Here is a 14408-nt window from a genome sequence, read left to right as displayed (position 1 = left end):
AAAGAAGATGTACAAAACAGCAATTTTCAGCACAGCATTAGGCGCCTCTCAAGAACAGCTGGAATCGTTTTGTCATGGCTGTCAGGAAACGCACAATCTCTCACCGTCAGGCCTTTTTGGAAAGCATTGCATGCTTTCAATAAAATCATACTGTACACTGGAACGCAGGACTTCATTACAGAAGCAGCAAACAGGAGGCCCCGTACAGACCATCCAACACTCCTTCAAATGATTTCCCCCACTGTAATCTCAGAGACTGTCAGACTCTACGTCAAATCATCACCTCTTGCTGACCTCAAATGAAGTTGCATGCACTGGTATCAGATTGAATTTGAATGCTCATATCAATAGTGACATGAAAAAAAAATTGAGAGTCCCAAATTATTAAAAAATTGAAATTTCATAGAAAAGTTGCCTTGCTAATGAGTGCAGAAGGAATACGAAGCAGTTTTAGGCTCTTCTCTCCGCATTAGAGCTATGTGGCCTTTTTGGAGAATCTAATCAAGTCTAAACCTACCAAACTGCTCTCTCATTTCTAATTAATATCAAATTTAACAAATACAGTATCCCTTGAGACCTCAGTATAGAACTGAAAAAAACATGTCATCCTAGTGCTTGAAGCAGAAATTAGCTGTAAAACCATTTACCTTCTGTTAGTGACTTTTTCTTAAAAACTTTTTTCCGAATTAGTTTTATTTCAAAAACATGCAGATATATATAGGACGCTTACATTCATACACAAGGAGATTTCCCCCCCAGTTACTTTACAGAGACACAGCATATACAAAGAAAACATATATTAAATAGTCAATCAGTAGGGTGTTATTTTAACTAAATGGACACCCAGCTTTAATGATGCTTCCTCATAAATCTAAATAGATAATTAATCATTTAAAAGAGAGAGCAAGAGAAGATTCTCCCAAAATATATTTTGCTGTTTACAGAGGTGGACTGATGCCTCTGAAGATCCCAATCCTACAAGCTCTGAGTAGACAGACCCACCATACTTCACAACAAGATCAGCAGTCATTTTCAGAATTAGGATATAAATACGCATACCCGAAACCTAAACTTGACAGCTGAAAAAAGATGATCTTACACTTATTTAGTGAGTGCTACATTTATTCACAGAGTGTCAAGGGTCAGAACTTTAGAACGTGTACATCAGTGGCGCTCGCCAGCCTGAAGCAGCAATCCTTGAATGATTAAAAAGAAAACTGTTTCTTTGTGCATATGTGAAGATTATGGGGAGAAATGAGTATGACAAACCACCTCTCTGTTGTTAAGCAGCTAAGAAGAATCCCACTGAAATTCTGCAGAAATACACCTGATTCTGCTTGATTATCACCTTGCAGCTGCACTCCAAGTCACAAGTCCTGTCTCCAGTGGGGTGGATTATATCATACCACTAGATGGATTATATAACACACTGCTATTTTTTTTTTTTTTTGAAGAGCAGTAAATAAAATATCCCAACATATTAATATAAGCAGCTGTACTTTGGTAGAAGTTTGACTCTGTCCCTTCCATCTAAGCAGGAATAGCACAGATTTGTCAAAATTTTGTTTTCTATTTGGTTTAATTCCCATGCACAAAACAATCATTTCATCCACCCTGAGGCAAAATGCAATGTCGTAACTGTACTTGCCAGTAATGTCTAACAGTATTACAGAAGAAGTGAAGAAAACCCTCTAAGTAACACAAGGATAACACTGAAAAATCTTCATCCCAACCTTTAATAGAATGAAAGGTACTTATCACCACTGAAAATCAGACATTTAATGCTTAGACAGTGCCCATGTTGGAGATTTCACAGATCATACAGAATAAATTGCTAGAGAAAATTTAGGAACAAAAGATAAAACTAATAGTTCAAATAACATGTTTTTTAACTAACACCATCAAAGGTGCTACTATCTGTCTTAAAATTGTCCTGTTCTGCCTGGCAAAGATTTGAGACGAGCATATGATTTTATAGATTAGACAACCTGGCAGACTTAATGATACAAATTATGGGCAAAGTGACAATAGTTACCTTGATGTGGTTTGTCTCTTTTCTATTTTAAATAGGAATCTTGTTAAAACTTGAAGATACCTTTTGATTCAAATTCTGTACAAACTGTCTTTTGTTTGGATTTGATAAAACATCCAAGGGTACCTTTGAATGTAAACAAGATTAACCAGAGCATCCGTCCCTCCGTCCCAATTAGATACAAATTACTAAATTCCAAAATAAACTTACTGCTTTATAGTCACAAATGAAAGTGAGACAATGATTTCACATGTCTTCTGATAACGTGCTTATAAGGAAGCAAATTTGTGATTTGAAAATTCAGCTTCTTTAAACACAGAGTAAATGTTATCATTTATGAGGTCATTTTAAAGACGCTTCCACCATTTATATTTAACATCCAACTACAGGTGCTGAGTCCACAGCTGCTTTGAATATTACCATTTTCATTTTATTTCATTTTTCATAACATACTGAAGCAGAGATAAAGAAAGGAAGAAGTATTACCCTAAGAATTAAAATTGCTTTTGGCTTTTATGTTGGCTAAAATGTAAAGCATATGAAAACATGCCCCATTGATAGCACACTTAAATAACACGTAAGCTTGAATTATCCCTCTGCAAAGAGGAATTTTATTGCTAACCCATAAACGCAAAGATATCATTACTTTCACTAACAGCTTCGACTCACAGGGGACCCATTTTTACTTCTGCCTTTATGGCTCTCTGCTTCCTACTTAGCATCTTCACACAGGTACTGAAGGACTAAACTGTTTTATCTTGTACTGAAAGAATGAAAATGTTGGTATGCCAAAGAAAGTTATCTGTGGACTATTTGTGTTCCACACAGCCTTTGTATATCGCCTAATTATTTGGTTGGTTTGTTGTTTGTGGTTTTTTAAACACTATAAAAATGGCAAATGTGTTTGTTCTACTCTAGAAAAAAATTGTATCACAGATATTAATCAGGTTCTAAACTGCTCTCTCTTACATGGAATGATCTCCCATGAAAAAAACTTCAAGGAACTCCTGGCCTAATATATTAAGTACAATGTAAAGGCCATTATATCGCCCCCAAACAGGATGCTGTCCATGAAGTTCAATGAGCTTTTGAACCAGGGTTGTGTGTTTTCTTTTAGCTCCTTCTTATACAATGCATAGTGGTGAAAAATTTGTTTCGAAAGCAGAACATGCAGCATCTTCAATAGCTCTGTTTCAATTGTCAACTTGATTTTCAGGAATTAAATTTAATTAATCCTAAAGGTGCTAGAAACTCTCCCCAAGAACTGACTGCATACTATAATGCTGCAAACAGAGCAGAACCAGCAAAAAATAAAACCCTTAAAAATTATTTTCATCACAAATTAAGGATATGTGAGGATTTGTTATCCTCAATGTTAAAAAACTTGTTTACGTATAAAATTAAAAGAGAAAATTTTGTTAACTTGCACCTGGGAGATAAATCTGTGCATTCACTTCCAGTACTACAGATTAATCAAAAATGAAATAACGGATGACATTTCTCAATTAAAAATGTTGTGCAAACATAAATTGTAGTTTATGAACCTCAGTTACTTCCCTTGACTTCTTATCTTCACAGATGCTCCATTTAGAAAAGGCCTTGTCTGGTGCCAAAGGAAACTTCTGTATTATTCTAACTGAAAAAACAACAGCCAATCATTTTTTTTTTTTAAGATCACTTAATTACGCTTGAAAATTTCCATTTTCATTCACTCTAATGTTTTTGGCTCACTACTGCAAATAACAAAACAAAGGCCAATCAGTCTCTGGCCCAGAAGATCATCAAAGTTCTTAGAAAGACACTGCCACAGAAAGACCATAATGCGGCTAGCAATGTTGTTACTTATTAATGTCTTAGACAAGAAATTTTGAGTAACTGCAATTTTTGGAGAAGCAAATATGTGATTTATAGTAAATGTGACCTCTTTCCAACTGAAGCCAGGTTTGGTGATTTACATTCAGTACATGCTATTGACACTTTTATTAATTTTTTCACATTTTCTCACACAAGACCACTAAAATCCAAAGCATTCTGAGAGCTTCTGTTATTCCTAATTTCATTACAGTTTTTGAAGGAGATGACTGAAAATATGATACCAATCAATCTTCCAAGAGCAGAAGTCCTTCGTCTAGAATACCATACAACAGTCATTACTGAAATCTTATCTCTGTAGTCCCTAAAACATACAGTACATAATTGCTATAGAGGCAAGGGACAAACATCTAGAAAAAATAAATGGGTAAATAACTAGGGGAATTAGTTCCTAGAGTTCCTTACCAAATTTAGATAGATTTTATTACTGATACACTGTAGTGAGTCACAGTGAGTCATTTTTTTTAATGTCTGATCCTCCACCCATTTTACTGAGGAGTAGGCATATGCTCTAAATATAGAGGTCTTCTCCAGCATTCATCTTCACATACGCTATGGAGATGTGCTTGCAGATGGACTATCACAGCAATAGAAAGTAGACAATACTTGATGGCAAATATTTGATTACAGCACAATTTGCTATGCCTGAAGAGCCACATTCCTTTATCTGGCATGACCATTTCTGAAACTACAAGTGAACTAGGCATCATTGCAGGGTGCACAGGATGCGATGCATTCTAACTCCATTGAGCACATACAATACTAAACATTCTAGGGAATTGCTGGCCTTTTCTTCCCCCTAAGAAATCATACTACATTTCTAGTGTTATTGAAAGCGCTGATATGAATCCACCTTCCAAGCAGCGATGGCAAAAGACCTAACTGTTGCTAGGATAGGTATAGAAAAACCAATAAAGGAGATTAGGCTTTTGCCTACAGTAGCAGAGTACAGGACTCAGTCTATCTGAAGGCTTCTTCCAATCCTGTGCTTTTAGGAAAGTACTTCACTTTTTAAAGGAACATATAAGGGTTGAAACAAAGCACTGGAAAAGGGGACTAGACAATCTACCTAGGATTACTGAGCATCACCTATTTGCTGTATTGAGCAATCCTATTACGCAATCCTCTAATAAGTAGATAGACCTTCACTCACGGTTACAAGTCTAGAGAATACATGCATACAGTACGTGCAACACACTGGCACACATTAGGTTTTATTAACGGCAACAAAGATGAAGAGATGTGTAAGTATATCTATCAAAGAAAAAAGATGAGTGTACAGTGGGGAACAGGAGTGAAACGTAAAAGTTAAGGGACCAGAGAAACCAATAACCACCTTTACTAGCTAATACAGTTCAGTGTCTCTCTCTACAAAATATATAGAGATATAGATATACACATATAATGTGTATACACATTACATACATATAACATGGGTGTGTGCATGAACACACATCCCTATTAAATCCTTGACTGTGCCAACTTTGTATATTTGTGGACTTGAAGTTAGTTAACTGAAGTGATTTTTGTAACTAAAACGTAATTTGAAAGTGACAACAGGTGCCCAGAATAAGCAGTAGGGTTGCAGTTAACAAACTGTTGCTTCTCACTATACCTATAACCAATGCTTGGTTCTAAATGGTTCTGCGTATCTTCAGTTCAATGAAACGTAAAATTTAACTATTTTTAAAATACTAGTATTTTTAAAATAAAGGCTATTCAAGCTTCTCTCTCCTAATTTCTCATGCTGCAAACAGATTGTTTGCAATTGTTCTTACCTTCATCTTTCACTGATGACGTTCATTTCTTGCCATGACAATAATGTCAGGATAACTCTCTCCATTCAAACTAATTCAATTACGCAGACAAAGAGCATCACGTAAGTATTTTTCCTACTAATAACACTAGACAAAAAATCAGCAGACATGGTAGACAGCTAGTTTGCCTCTCCCAGGGTGGCACACCCATCTTCCTATCCTACTTGTCTTATATTGCATGCTCTAATGGTACACTCCCTGTCTCTCCCACACCTGCAAAGCTTTGACTTTTTGTTTCTAGTGACATTACACCGGGGTGGAAGTGCTTCATTTGCATATGGAGCTGCCAGTTTCCAAGGTACGATACCCATCAAGGAATTATTAAGAAGAAACTACTACTATTAATAACAAACATGGTGCTGCAGCTAAAGAACAGCAATTTTAATAATAGTTAGTGAGAAAAACTGCCATCTCACAATAGGGGTGGCATGTTACATAGTGCGTAAACGGACAGTGAATGACCCAAATTCTTCGTGTTTCTTTAGTCTAAATAATAAGAAAATGAACTCTTTTCCTGAAAGGACTGGAGTAGCCTCCAGATATCTCAGGGATGGATGTCCTTTAATACCCCTTACCCCTGCTGCAGGAGAAGCTGCAGTCACTGGTGATGTGCGCCGGTGGCCTGGCAGCTGCTCGCAGCCCCTGGGGGGGTCGGCACCTGCCGCAGGCAGTGCTTTCCACTGCCACTCATCCATTAGAGGTCTGCTGCTTTATCCCAGGATCCTACTTTTTCCTTGAAAAAAGTGTATTACTCTGCCAGTACCTGTCATCTTGCTTTTTCTGCTCTTTGAAAAGGAACTTCAGTTTCTATATATACTATTTAAACAAATATAACAACATTCTTGTGAGAGATGATACAAAAGCTAGTAACTACGGGGGTTTAAAAATAGAAAAAAATCCATGCAAGGATCAAATTTGAATAGCCTTTTTTTTTTTAAACTGGCAATCTGATTTCATGGTATAACATTATCAATAAGCTAAGTGCGATGTCTGCGTCAGTTGGGGACCTAAGCTTGTGCTAACTGAAATCAGAGGTAAGGCTGGACCAGCAATAAGGTGCTGACCTTAACGGACCTGAAAGGTGCAGGTCCAACTCTGTACCTCCTTCTGACCACAGACTTCTCTGTGGTCTTCTCATGAAAACCTACTCCAAAGCAACTACAACCCTAACTCAAACACCTCAGGTAAGGGTCTAAAGGTAAGTACAATGTAGTGATACATTAGAAGGCCTGTGCCATTTTCTTCAATATGCTTGCTCTAATTTTTTTTCCCTTTCTCCTTGGTGTTTGTTTTCATAATGCTCAGAGCACGCACCGGGCTGACAAAGACTCGGGTCATCTGCCTAGTTGCAGAAAGAGACAAGGCCAGGTAGGAGCAGTGCAGTTTACCAGCAATATCCTTCTGAGTAGGCACAGGGGAGGTAATCATTCACCCAGCACTCACTCGCTCTCCGTGTGAGCGGCTGGTACCCTCTGCAAGTAATAGTGTGGTTGCTCACCCCCTGGGAAGACTGTTGATGCTCCCCAGCAAGTTTTGTCTATTTGCTTTGCAGACAAATGCCACACATGCCTATTTTTAAAAGGCATCTTGGGGTTGGCATCCAACCCACCACATATACCTATTTTTGAAAGGTATCATACGGTTGGCATCCAATCCCCAGTGGAAGGCAGTCTGACCTTTAAAAGCTCTAGGGGATGATTTTGGCAAATAGGCAACTGCAAGAAATACTTGTTTTGATAGCTACTTTGAGGAGGGAATGTACTTGGTGTGAATAAGATGTCGTCTTAAAAATACCTAGACTGTCAACATCTCACTGAATACATTTAGGAGCCTTGATAGTAAACTGCGAAGACGAGGACTCGGAAAGGCTCTAAAGCTTTACAAATCTCTTACGTTCCTTAAGTCATATACTTCACTTTAAGAAATACACCCCCAAAGTCTATTGATCCCAAGGATTTGCCATGTAACCATTTTGTATTTTCACAGAACACAAAATATGCCATCTGATCACCTACCTTAGAGGAACGCATCCCCAGTACCCCTCACAGGCACCAAACAAGAAGCATTATGCTCCTACGAATGAAGTGGTTCACAGGGCCAGTTCCAAAGGAATTACTCTTTTCACTTTGGAATCACCACATTTAATCGTCTCTTCAAAGAACTACAGTTGTAGCAGACATTTAAAAAAACACAGCAGAAATTAGCTGTATCCAAGGTATACCCAATAAATGTGTTTGGGCAGCTGAGGATCTTTTGACGGGTCACTTGTCAGAACTGGAAGTTGCATGTGAGAAACAGAAATGACAAGCGATACGAACCTAACGTGGATGACAAAATGTTGGTATCTGGCTACCAGGTCTCATTTGAATAAGTTTCTTAACTATTCCTTCAAGGGCTATTAAAGAAAATAGTTGGGTATAATCTGAAGGAAAAGAATTAAGGCATGAAAAGAGTGAAGGCCTGAAGTCAATCACCCATAGGCACGAGATATCTGCACATGATGTTTGTGGAAGGGAAACGGGTAGAGGTCTGCTCATCTCCCATCTCACAGACAATGGAGTGACAGTGATAAGGTGTATGCTCTGCTTTTGACTCCCTTACCTTCAGAAGAATGCTCAAGTCCCAAAAGCTCTTTCACAGAAAAGTCAACTGTTTCCACAGAAAAATCCTTTTCAAGAGTTATGCCATGCTCATTTCCAGTGAGGGAAACTCTTTTATAGCATGTACATTACTATCATTGTCTCCTATCAACGGTCTTCCTGTCCTTAAGCATTCCTGCAAGATACTTCTGTTTAATTGCCCATACATACTCCCTAGAAGTGCAGAGGCAAGCCCCAGTTCACTAAAAATAAAACAAAACCGAATGTTGATAAGGATGAGCAAAGTATAAAATAGCACTTTCATCGCCTTCCTTTGTAAGAAGAAAGATTTTGCTTTGTTCTAGTTTCCATATAGATAAAAACACCATAATAAAGAAAGGGGAGATGACTATTCTAGCTAAAGATGAACAACCGTTTTGCCTTAAGATCAAAATACCCAGAGCAAAATAGTTCCCCTTCTCTGTAGCAAATCACTGATGAGCACCATTAGGAAAGGTCCATTGCTGTTAAAAATAAGACACATACAATAACTGTGCAGAGCTGGCAGTTCCTTGGGTTCGAGTATCTACGGTCAAATATTTTCGCACAAGAAAAAAAGCACCAGAGTTAAAATTCTTTGGTATTTAGCCTACATTAAATTAAAAGTACATGAGCCTAATGCTCATTTCACTAAGGTCTGACAAAATTACATTACAGATGGTATAAATCAGGACCATTTTACAACCTCCACATTTACAATCACTTTTGGGCTGTGTAAAAGAAGCTCAGTGTAAATGAACCTCAAGCTTTAAGAACAAGTATAACACTCACTGACATCTACCTATGCATCAGGACCATATAGGAATTCAGAGATCATGCACATCTTTGTTAGAAGTTCCAAGGAGAAGGGGGAAAAAACCAACCAAAACACCCCACATAAGACAGATTTAAAAGTCTTTCTGTCTTTTTTTCCTGGCTAAAAATACAGAAAAATATTGGATGCAGAGACACAGACACCCTGTAGCAGAGCCTATGGCTTTTATTCTGTCTCTTCTTTTTAAAAACATGCAATCAAGGACAAAATACTGTTTGGAACCATGTATTATATCCAAATAATTAAAAAAAAAAAGCCAGAGGAGACAGGATAACAATAAATATTATTGAAAACCATTCCTGGTCAAAATGAACTAGCTCTGCTCTGCTTTCGCAACAGCAGCTACTTAGGAATTCCTATAGTATCTTTCTACCTTGTAAATGCTATCTTGTTTGGGAATGCCCCCAGGCTAATGAATTGCTGGAAAAAGTCAGTGAAGTGACTATGACAGAGGCATTCTCCCATATACTCGATCTTCCCAGTTTGGTGGTTAAAAATTCCTGAGCAAGTGGTCATATAATAATGAAATATAATTTTATAACTTTACATGTATATATGTGTGCACAAGAACATTATTCAAGGAAAAAAACCCGACTTGCACTACTAGGAAACTTTAAAGGAAACTCATAAAAATGTAATTTTTTTTTATAAAACTGTGCTAGTTAACACAGAGAAAGGAGGCAACACAAGTTCTTCACCTTCTGGAGAGTATTCTGAGAAGTGTCAGAAAAATAATGGTGTCTCATGACCACATACTGAGGATCTGCCCATATCAAATATAGTAAGTCTGTCTATATCAAATGTACTAAGGTAAAAGATAATTTTTCGCTTATGAGATATTCAAACTCATAGAGCATGGCAATTAGGTAACATAATTCCAGGTTTCTGAACATCATCATTAGCATTTGTGGTAGAGATTTTTAATCAGAAACCGGCCAATGACTCTCTTGATGATTTCACAGGGTAGACTATAACTTAGCTTGCACCTCCTTAGGTGAAATCCCTGAACAGTCCTCCAAACAAGTCTTATATGGGACCTGACTGCAGCACAAGCTTTGTGCAAGCCCTCTCCACAGAGATGAACTTAATCCTTTAAGAACTGCAGTAAAAACTCGACTTTTGTCAGTGATGTAAACAGAAAAGACCTTAAAATTCAGAGGCAAGTGTCTAAAAGTGCTGTCCAAGAGTGATTATTTCTCTGACAGGTACAGTACTTCAACCTTAATTATTTTTTTCAAACACAAGGAAGTAAAAGTAATTCAAACTTCAGTAAGACCACAGATCAGCACTTCAAATCTATTAACATTTCCCAGGTGATAATAGCTGTGCACTAATTTAATTAAGATGAGTTATAAGGTAGACTGGAGACAAATGGTATAGCTGGGCATTTCACTGCTGAAGTGGGACTACTTTACTATCCCAAATTCCCAGAGAAATACTCCACTATCATTATTCTGATCATCAAGTCCAACCATAAGACCTCTGTGTGAGTTACACACAATTTCTGGCCATCTGAGGAATATCGGTGACCATAAATTAGTCACAGAAACTGAGAAAAGAAAGCAGTTGTGTAACTTTTATTGGGTTGCTTGGACTGTCTTTGCGTGACCCACAGAGACTGTGCATCCGTAATCCTCTTGTGAGAATGATGAAATTCCACCACATTACTTTGCAAAGGTAGAATACCTGCTTTAACTTCACCCACGAGGCCACCACCTGAGCCCCCTACCTGCCGGCTGCCCCCGAGTGGGTTCATTTATACGATGTTCAGCTCGTGGCATTTGGGGCAGCTACTGAGGCAACTGTATAATTGCTGAGATGGACACAGAAAACAAAGTGAACAAAATGAAATAGTGTCTATTTCCAAGGTGAACAATGCAAGGGAGGGAGTGGGCAGTAAAACAGGGAATGCAGAAAGGGCTGAACAGCCACTCAGCACCTGTACCTCTCAGGACAGAAAGGTACAAAAAGGAGACTATAAATTAACAATACAAATAACTAAAAAGCACAATATTTACATGCAAAGCATTCAGTTTAGCATATTACAATAAACAAGACAACAGATACCTACCAAGAATTATTTGTTATATTTGTTATATATTTGTGACTATATATACATATTACCCCCATGGAGGCTCTGATTCAGGCTTGAGAGACACTGGCCCACCTAATTTGCAAATGATACGATACAAACTTCTGACAATGTGAATACTAGCTACAGAAATGCCATACTCTAACAAATGCCAAATAGCAGATTTGAAAATGCCATCCTTGCTTTGGCTGGCCTGCAATTCTGCACCGACTATATTCAGATCAAACCCCTGTAAGTGGTTTTATCTTCATTTCTTATTCCTTCATAAAATAAAAACTGCACCATGATGCAGTTGGCCAAGCGACCAATAATTTCACTTGTTTGATTTTCCAGAGAACACAAGGGAGCTATAAATAAGGTGTTCAATCAGTTACTTGGATAGAAGGATCGCAACAGGCAAAGCAGACAACCCCAGAAAGCACCAATCAGTGCTATTCCTTTCTACTGCTGTGGCATAAAGGAGTCTCAACCAGAAGAGACCCTCATGTTGTTGGAACTGCACAGTTTATGAACAAGGACAGTCCTTGAAGCTTTAGCCTTAAAGACAAAGCAAAAGGCAGGCTAGGGAAGCACTGCAGGGAAGGCCAGCTCTACAGAGCTCTAAAATGACTGTATTTGCTCAACGCACTCGAGAGGGCTGAACTGTAGGTTGGGAACACAATCCCTGGGCACCCTAATGGGATGTAAGGGTCACCGTGAGACTACCAGATTGTTGGCCATACAGATGATAGGACACACATCTGACTGTCTAGGACAATACCTGACCTCATCTAACGCAAATCTTAACAAAGATATTGATTACCTGTGGTGCAGAAAGCAGTTTGCAAGGAACTGAGCTAAAACTGACTTGCTTCTCAGAGACCAAAGAGCAACAATATTCAACCTTTAACAACCCAGGCAGTATAAGAACCACAGACTAGAGAGAGGAAAGTTGTCTGATCCATATCCAAGAGCCCAAGCCAGCTAGCTTATAAGAACTGCATCACTGGAAAGTAATTTTTATAGTTTAGATAATTGACCCTTCAGCTCGCTCAAAAAAGAGAGAGGAAAAGCAGTAAGAAGCACACACATTTCTGTTCTTTTTTTCTCCGGTAAAATCCGTAAGAAAGTTTCACCTTTCACCTGTTTTCTATTCCAAGTCACTTGCGTGTCGACGACCATCTGGAATATGACGGGGACAAAAACCTACTGAAGGAATGAACTGCCTTTAGGCAAGCAAGTCTGTCTGTGCGCTGCCTCTACGTTATCCAGAAACCATTTCCCTCCTACCTGTCATATGAAAGTCTCCATGTAAATGGCTCTCCTTTCAGGTTTTCAATAAAATGAGAACTAATCTGGCTAGGGACAGCAAAGAAGTAGAGGCAGGTGGCTACCAAATTTTTTCCAAAAGTGAAAAACCTCCTAAATTAAAAAGGAAACTTTATTTCAAAGCAAAGGTATCAGTATGTAAACAATGGTTTTGACTTGACAATTTCTACATCTCTGTCAAACACCCCTGAAGTGTTAGCGAGTTACTAACTTGGTAACAACTGTTTCAAACAGAAAGCTTACAGGTGACCAGGTGCTACCCCACCTAAGATCCTGTCCATGTCTGTGCTACGGAGCCTTCTACACCAAGCCATTGCAGCTTTCCTCCCACCACACAGCCTTCCTCCTCCTCTGCAGGCTGGCACACTCTCCATGTTTAAGTCTTCTACCTCTATGCTTAGATATTTCCAGAGAAGGACTCTAGACCGCGTACACAAGTAGCAGAGTAAATTGATTCTCCCTGCCCTCAATCCTGCATTTTCCTTGCAAACACTCTTTTGGGTTTTTTTACTATTTATTCATCTGCATAATTTCTGATGCCTTTGCTTGAGGGGAAAAAAAAGCCCCACACCTTTATATTAACCAGAAGACTTAGCCAATAAGACAAGATTCTGCAAGAAATTGTGGAACAAACATCACTAAAGTATTTAAAACTGTAAATATACAAGACAGATTTAACATAGGTATTGTTAAATAAACACTGCCATTATGCAAGAAGTTGCCCACAAGCACTGCAGGCCATGCTTTCTGACTGCCACGGTTCTATGAAGTTCAATTTCAAAAGCAGAAAACACTGCCACTGGATGTCCCCTTATCAAGCAGCAACGGCATTACTTCAGACGGGGCTGAAGAAAATACTTGCCTTCATTCTGTGCACAATTTTGGTTTCCTTTCTTTATGATACTTTATAGATTTTAAAGTAATGTGTTTTTAACATCCTTAAGAGTTTAAAAAGCAATAAAAGTAATTAAAGTTTTGAGAGATTAAAGGCAAATAATAAAACAAAAAAATGCATACTGGCAAAGTGGAGTTATGCAAAGAGTCAGCAAGTACTGGAATGACGTGAAAAAAACAAGGAAGGTAAGAAATTATTAAATGGTACTGTAAGTAATAGGACAATATTCAGGAAACTGTATTTTAGGTTAAACATCAATTAAAACATCCATCAATGAAAGAAATGGTTAAACAGTCTTCTAAAGTAAAGGTGGAATGCAGCCAACCTTTGGAAACACTTCACACAAATTTTCACATAGCATTAGAAAGTATATTGCAGGGACTTACTGGGGTTTTTTTTGTGTTAACTGACTACTCCCAGTTATTGCAGTTCAGTGATTCTGTTATTCAAACATTTTCTTAGTCATTAACTGAGATTTAAGAAAAAGAATTGTTTTATTAGTAAATACAACAATAAATTATTTTCATTTTCTAATTTTTTTTACACAACAGTGTCACTTTAAAGCTCACTTGAGTGCTGAAGTGTTGCACATATATGGAATAAAGACATATTATCTCAGTATGATAAGTATGTGATAAAAAGAAAGATATAGTCCTATTCTATGCATGAGGGTGAAGGGGAATGATCTGTGTCTTTATATAGTTATGATGAAATCACAATTTTTGTGTCTGTCTATAGGCTGGGGATATAGGTGATGGCTGCCTAGATGGTCTGCCAGCTATTTTCACGTCTGCATGCAGATCTGCAAGCAATCAGTCATTTCAGTAAGTTTTGCTCTATGTGTGCTCTTGTTACACTTTGAAACGTTAGTCTGCTAGCATTTTCAGAGTAAAATGTCTTTCTAAAGAACAACAGACGGAGTGAAACAGTCTGGGAGTC

The 14408-nt window shown here is 38.0% G+C and overlaps 1 protein-coding gene across 5 annotated transcripts in view; it reads right to left on the bottom strand.

The window, feature by feature from the left end:
* TULP4 (TUB like protein 4) overlaps positions 1-14408 on the bottom strand; it is a 163915-nt gene that overhangs the window by 60929 nt on the left and 88578 nt on the right. The window lies entirely within an intron of this gene.

Source organism: Aquila chrysaetos, chromosome 8 (assembly GCF_900496995.4).
Source record: "Aquila chrysaetos chrysaetos chromosome 8, bAquChr1.4, whole genome shotgun sequence".
NCBI lineage: Eukaryota > Metazoa > Chordata > Aves > Accipitriformes > Accipitridae > Aquila > Aquila chrysaetos.
The sequence above is the reverse complement of the archived record's forward strand: the minus strand, read 5'-3'. Positions and strand labels throughout refer to the sequence as shown.